This window comes from Dendropsophus ebraccatus, chromosome 12 (assembly GCF_027789765.1).
Source record: "Dendropsophus ebraccatus isolate aDenEbr1 chromosome 12, aDenEbr1.pat, whole genome shotgun sequence".
NCBI classification, from domain to species: domain Eukaryota; kingdom Metazoa; phylum Chordata; class Amphibia; order Anura; family Hylidae; genus Dendropsophus; species Dendropsophus ebraccatus.
The window spans coordinates 36095527-36101422 of record NC_091465.1 but is presented as its reverse complement, the minus strand read 5'-3'; positions in this window follow the sequence as shown (position 1 = coordinate 36101422).

Sequence of the window (5896 nt, the reverse complement as noted above, 5' to 3'; positions counted from 1 at the left end):
TCTTGCTGCTGATCTTAGATATGTAGATCCAGAATAAGTTGCCACCTCTTCAGGCTGGGTTTTTCTGTACTTATGGTCCTACAAACATATGTATTTAAGATAAAACCTTTTCAACTCCATTTCCCCTCTTGTCTACTCTCTTTCTGAACTATCTTCCATATATAAGGTGGATCTAAAGGAAACTCCTCTCTTATTGTAGGTGATATCACCTGACGTCACCTCCCTTTCACCAATTAGGAAAGTTCTTGTCCAATTGCTAAGGATCTCTCAAACATGTAACAAAATTTTAACAAATGACTGAGATGTCCTGAGAATGAGTGCCCGAATCCTTGGTAAACTGTATGCTATGCCTCTTGCTTTTTTACTGCTAACACATTTAACCCCTTAACATCTAGAATGTGATTTAAGCGGGTATTTTCTTAATGGATGAGTTTTTCCTTTGTGGGAAGTAACCATCATTCCTATTGCTCATATATTACTAGGTTTTGGGGATCCGTGGGCGCCTCGATAGTTTAGCAACCACTTCATACATCCGACTTGCTAATGAAAGTGACAACAACTTCAAAGCATTGCATAATTATTTACTAATTGGATATTCTCCATATAAGACAGCCAATGCAGAATATTGAAATGGCTCTTGGGTCAACGTTTTACAAACATTCTTAGGCTAGGTTTACACTATGTTAAAACAACGAACGTGTTTGATAACAACAGTAGTTGTTGTGCAAACAGCGGCCATTATTTCATAAATAAGGGCTTTGCTTGCACAACAATAGCCGTTGTTACGAAATACTATCATTGTTTTTACATAGTGTGAACCTGGCCTTAGTCCTAGATCTATTTTTACTCCATTATAGTTACTTATTAAAGCCGGGTTCACACGCTGTAAGACAGCGGCTGTTCTGCGGCTGAATGATTTTCAATTCTTTTGAATTGGAATGCAGGCACGTTCAGGTGTGCCCATGTTTCAATTAACCAAAATGCCGGAGCAACACATAACATTGTCCACACAGTCAACTTCAATGAATAGCAGCCGCACAAAATTGACATGTCAGTTTTTTTGTGCAGCGGCATGGAATCCCGGCTGATGGGAATACAGTGTGTATACACTCTGGCAGGGATTCCATAGAATTCAATGCGATCGGCCGCTGTCATTAAAGGGGTTGTCCAGTGTGGGGGCACTTTTTTGGGGGGACCGGGGAGGAGGTGGCTGAAATAAAAGACGTTCACTCACCTCCCCGGTTCCAGCGGCGGCTCACTCATCGCGGCGCTCCGGTCCCCGGTTCCCGGCCGCTTCCGGGTGTCTGACGCCGCCCGAGACACTACGTCTCAGGGCCGCTCAGCTACTCAGTGAAGGAGGCGAGATCCGAGCGGACTTCACACGGATCCCGCCTCTTTCACTGAGTGGCTGAGCGACCCTGAGACGTAGCGTCTCGGGCGGCGTCAGACACCCGGAAGCGGCCGGAAATCGGGGACCGGAGTGCCACGATGAGTGAGCCGCCACTGGAACCGGGGAGGTGAGTGAACGTCTTTTATTTCAGCCACCTCCTCCCCGGTCCCCCCAAAAAATTGCCCCCACACTGGACAACCCTTTTAAATATCGGCTGTTGTTGCAAACCTGCAACAACCGCTGTTGTTTAATGAAAACTTAAGTTGTGTGAATGTGGTCTAATAAACATTAAGTAACCACATAACCAAAACCGTTTGCTTTAGAGGAAATTAGTTGTATGATTATAATAATACAGACCTACATTCTCCTAATGGGTGGGGTGGCCCTGATACCATGGATATCAGTAATCAGAACTTTTCACATGTCCCTGTCACATCAAATTTTTTTAGTGACAATTTTATTGAAAAATGTATGAGATGTATAAACTATGGTGTAAAGTGAAACTGACTCAGTTGCCCCTAGCAACAAATCAGATTCCACCTTTCATTTTCCAAAGAGTCTGTAAGAAATGAAAAGTGGAATCTGATTGGTTGAAGAACTCCGGGGGGGGGGGGGGGGGGTAGGTATTTCTACTATATGGCGGGGGAAGGGGTAGATATAGAGGCCGCCGGTCACTTACCTCCCCGATTCCAGCAACGGGTCCCGGTTCACCCCATTCTCAAATCTCGTAGCCGCTTCCTGGTCTGAGCTGTGGCTTGAGACGTGATGTCTCAAGGCAGCTCAGCCATTCAGCCATGGCTGAGGCGGGACCCCGCTATGACTGCTGAATGGCTAAGCTGCTTTGAAACGTCACGTCTCAAGCTACAGCTCAGACCAGGAAGTGGCAGCGGGACGGGAAAACAGGGTGGTGCGTTTTGGGACCCGGCGCTTGAACCGGGGAGGTAAGTAACCGGCGGAATCTATATCCACCCCTTTCCCAGCCATACAATAAAAATAACCCCAGCCCGGAGTACCCCTTTAACACATTTAAAGGGTTCTCCACCTTTAATTAACTTTTTGGTAAACTTTATTAAACAAGAAAATGAGGCACATATAGGCTATGTTCACAGAACGTCAAAAAAAGAGAAAAGGCGGCCGATTTTTCTATTTAAAAAAACATCTGTTATTACCGCAGTGTAATTGACTGCAAGGCAATGCATTGATATCAATGCGATGACGGCCTTCCAATGCACACAGTATATAAAATGATAGAGGTTGTCTGCACGAACCTCAAAATAATAATCATGACAATTATTTTCGGACGTATGTTGCAAACAGAGGACGTTATTTTTTGGTTGTTCACTCACAGTTTTTCTTTTTCCACCGTCCTTTCACCATTTTTAGTATAACGGTCAATTGACTTTTCAATTAAAGACAAATCCAAAGGCCAATTAGTCCACCTGAACTAGAATAATGTACCAACAGCCGTCATTGACAGGTGGCCAGAGCGAAATGACGAGTGTCATTTTAGCCTCAAAATGACGGATCCCATTTTAACAGAGAGAAAAAAATGTTGTGTGAACATTGTTGTAAGTGAAACGGAGTTCTCATTCGCTTTAACCCATTAATGACACAGGGCATAAATGTACGCCCTGGTGTTGTTAAGGGAGTTCAGAGGGGGGGCCGCAATCCCAAGTGCTATCTGCAGCCCAGGACTGCGGCAATTAGCGGGCACGGTCCGATCGCCATGCCCACTAATTAACCTTTTAAATGCAGCTGCATTTAAAATGCTTATTTTCCCATGCATGGTGGCCTAGTGGGGGGGATCACCCCCCCACTACATGGTCACGGAGGAGCGATTCCTGCATTTGTACCTGTCCGGGGTCTGCGCCGTAATGGCGCTGATCCCGACTCGGCATTCCATTGCTCTCGGCTGCAGCAGCCGAGAGCAATAGAACACTTATCTCATTGATCTATGCAGTATATCTATACTGCATAGATGTCAATAAGAGATCATAGCAGTGATACTAGAAGTCCCCCAGGAGGACTTCTAGTATGTGTGTAAAAAATCCCCTACCCTAATATAAGTTTGAATCACCCCCTTTCCAATTTTATAAATAAAAATTAATAAATAAACATATTTGGTATCACCACGTGCTAAATTGTCCGAACTATTAATTTATTGGATTTCTGATCTCTCACGGTAAGCGGCATAAACGAAAAAAGATTTTCAAAATGCAAAATTGCACATTTTCTGTCGCATCATATCCAGAAAAAATTTAATAAAAAGTGATCAAAAAATTGCATATGCGCAATCAAGGTACCAATAGAAAGTACAGATCATGGCACAAAAAAATGACACCTCACACAGCCCCATAGACAAGAGGATTAAAGCGCTATAAGCCTGGGAATGGAGCAATTTTATGGAACATTTATTTTTTAATTTTAGATTTTAATTTTTTAAAAGCCATCAAATAAAATAAAAGTCATGCAAGTTACATTTTTTTTATTTTTTTATTTGTAACAACTTGAGGAACATGTATAACAAGTCAGTTTTACCCAAGGGTAAACTCCGTAAACATGAAACCTCAATTTCACCACACATTTAATGTTTTTCTGGTTTCGCAGCATACTTTATGCAAAAATTAAGCCAGTCATTGCAAAGTACAATTAGTGGCACAAAAAAATAAGTGCTCATGGGGGTTTCTAGGTAAAAAAAATCCAAGTGCTGTGGCCTTTTAACCCCTTAGGGACCAAGCCTATTTGGGACTTAATGACCAGGCTAATTTTTCAAAATCTGACCTGTCTCACTTTATGCGCTTATAGCTCAGTGATGCTTTTTCATAACATATGGTACTTTATGTTAGTGGCAAAATTTGGTCACTGTCACTGTCAAAAATTTGCACTTTTACGAACTTTGAAATTCTTTGCTTCTTAAAAAAGAAAGTCACATGACAAAAATTAGTTAGTAAGTCACATTATCAATATGTCCTTTATTCTGGCTTTATTTCGTAAACATATTTCACTTTTTTAGGGTGTTACAGGGCCTAGAAATGTATCAGCAAATTATCAAATTTTCATGAAATTTCCAAAACTGATTTTTTTTTAGGGACCAGTTCTTTTTTTAAGTTGATTTAGGAGGCTTGTATACTGGAAACCCCCATAAATGACCCCATTTTGGAAACTAGACACCTTAAAGAATTAATCTAGGGGTATAATGAGCATTTTAACCCTACAGGGGCTGGAGGAAAGTATTCACAATTAGGCTGGAAAAAAATGGAAAAAAGAAATTTTCCAATAATATATTTGTTATGATTAAAGTATCTCATTTTTATAATAAACATGAGAGAAAATGCACCCCAAATTTTGTAACGCAGGTTCTCCTGAGTACAATGGTACCCCATATGTGGGCGTAAACCACTGTATGGGCGCACAGCGGGGCTCAGAAGGGAAGGAGCGCCTATTAGCATTTCCAGTTCAGATTTTGCTGAAGAAGTTTCTGAGCCCCAGGTGCGTTTGCAGAGCCCCTGTAGTGTCAGCAGAATAGAACCCCCGTGGAGCCCCTAGGCTGATAAGCCACATAAGAGAGATACATAATAGCAATCCAAATGTGTTAAAATTTGCTGGATTGCAAATAGTTAATCCTTTGAAAGATGGGGGCGACCGGCATACATTATTATTACAACGAGAGTCTGCTTTAATTTCTTATTTCTCTGCCACAGGTCCTCTTGGTCTCAATGACCACAATGAATTTCACGCTTTTCTCTAAATTTTGCATGAATTGTTTTTGTTTTTAACAAGGTTTTAATTCACCTGTGTGTTTTTGTACCATGTGACCAGCCAGCCACCTGACCAACACGCCTACTAGTATGGAGGGTCAGTGCAGAGCTGGCTGTGTTAGCCAGATGAAGTGTGACTAGCTCACACGAAACGATCGTCGCTACCTTACACATGCCTGTGTGACCGTCCTCCCACCATCCCCCCCCCCCCTCTGTGATGTCTTCTTGTACTATTATGTACCTACAATAAAGAAGAAAAGTTTTTCTGCAGACTGGTGAGTTGCCGCAGCTTCATTTTCTCTTTAGTACCTGTTCAGAATAGAACCCCCCCAAAAGTCACCCCATTTTGGAAAGTACACCCCTCAAAGAATACATCTTGGGGTGTGGTGACCATTTTGACCCCACAAGTATTGGAGGAAAGTATTCAAAAGAAGACAGTAAAAATGAAAAAATTTAATTTTTCAAATAACATGTTTGTTTAGTTTGAAATTTCTCAATTTCATGAGGAACAGGGGAGAAAACTCACCCCAATATATGTAACACAGGTTCTCCTGAGTACAATGGTACCCCATACGTGGGCATAAACCACTGCATGGGCACACAGCAGGTCTCAGAAGGAAGGGAGCACCAATTAGCATTTTCAGTGCATGATTTTTCTGAAGAAGTTTCTGAGCGCCAGGTGCGTTTGCAGTGCCCCTCTAATTTCTGCAGAATAGAACCCCCCCAAAAGTCAGCCCATTTTTGAAAG